This window comes from Bactrocera neohumeralis, unplaced genomic scaffold (genome assembly GCF_024586455.1).
Source record: "Bactrocera neohumeralis isolate Rockhampton unplaced genomic scaffold, APGP_CSIRO_Bneo_wtdbg2-racon-allhic-juicebox.fasta_v2 cluster11, whole genome shotgun sequence".
In the NCBI taxonomy this organism is placed as follows: Eukaryota; Metazoa; Arthropoda; class Insecta; order Diptera; family Tephritidae; genus Bactrocera; species Bactrocera neohumeralis.
The window spans coordinates 1,072,786-1,074,370 of NW_026089624.1; the positions used below are offsets into that span (position 1 = coordinate 1,072,786).

The following is a 1,585-nucleotide window of genomic DNA, read 5'->3' on the forward strand; positions in this document are numbered from 1 at the left end:
AAAAGAAAAACCGAATAATTGGAAGAAGAAGTATTAAATAAATTTGATATATTATTGAAATTTCATGCAGCCACACATCCTCGGTAAATCAAATAATCCTACAAATACCATGCAACAATTCGTAATAATATTCGGTTAGGTTTGGGTGAGTCTCAGTGTGAAATATAATGCGCTATACCAAAGATGGATAAGAATGAACAAACATGTCTCATATTAGAGAGTTTAGCTAGTAATCTCAACATTCGACTGGACTCCGTATTATTTGAAAATTTATGTTATAACATTTGGTGTAAGTGAAAAATGTGTGCAAAGTGATTAACACTACCATTATTATTGATTGTGGCGTTATGTATGTATGTACCTCGTGTTACAAAGCGTTTTTATTGTTTTCTCTTTTACTTATTTTTTTAGTTTCGACAATAGTGATAACCAAACATTCGGCATTCAAATGTTTGGTTAGTGATACGCTTCTACAGCCGACATTGAGAACCTTGGTGAAAAGGTCGCGCAGAGTTCGGGTGAATCTGATACACAGGTAGGCATAGCTGCGTAATGCTTAATTTAACTATTTATTTATTATTTACTTAGTGTTTTTTATGTGCTTTTAGATGATACTCAACCCTTTCCAATTAGCTGGTGTGTCGTTAAATAACATAACATTATATGTACATAAGTATTTGATTATATATTATTCCTAAAAATGTGGACAAGGATGTATGCGACCTTTACAAAGACTTGTATAAAATGTGCGTCGCTTCACCAATAACAATGCATACTTGTTTGTAGTGTCTTTGCCAGAATACGATCCAACAACACCATGGTCCATACTGTAAAGTTGCATACTGTTCCGAAGATTATCGTATGGAGGCTTTAAATAAATACCATGGAGTTGCTTGTATGGGTGCTTTCCACTCAAACGACACACACCCAAAAAATGCATTGAATGAAATATAGAAGTAGGAGCAAACAAATAACTAGCACAACACATCTTTTAACATTTTCGATACTTCCAGAAAACGCAAACTGGTACAATTATGTTATTTGTTCGCTTAAGGCTTTCTATAACCAAAGCAACAAAAAAGAACAGTTTCTCCAATCACTTCAATAATTCCAATCGCTAGTAGTGAATACAGAACAAAACATATGTATATCACAAAATGTTGGGTGAACACTTTCAATAACTATAACTTTTTGTAGCAATTTGTACAGCATTTACGGACGAGCAATTAGGTGCTGTAAGTAATGTTCCCTAAAATTGGTTAACATTTATTATTATTATATTTAAATAACTTAATACAAATTGTTCTATATTAATTTGAAACATTATTGTTAAATTAGCTTACATGAGAGAAAATTGTGTGAATATTAAGAATTTTATTTACTGGCGTAGAAACCGCTTACGCGGTTATAACCGAGTTAACAACAGCGCGCCAGTCGTTTCTTCTTTTCGTTTTTGCAAGGTGGCGCCAATTGGAGATTCCAAGCGAAGCCAGATCCTTCTCCACCTGGTCCTTCCAACGGAGTGGAGGTCTTCCTCTTCCTCTGCTTCTCCCGGCGGATACTGCGTCGAATACTTTCAGAGCTG

General features: G+C 34.6%; 1 long non-coding RNA gene across 1 annotated transcript; it reads left to right on the forward strand.

The window, feature by feature from the left end:
- The first annotated feature begins 415 nt into the window (after positions 1-415).
- Positions 416-1,289, forward strand: LOC126765795 (uncharacterized). The gene is made up of 3 exons (XR_007668589.1): positions 416-535; positions 609-956; positions 1,014-1,289. It is a non-coding gene; the product is annotated as an uncharacterized LOC126765795 (long non-coding RNA).
- Positions 1,290-1,585: the final 296 nt, after the last annotated feature.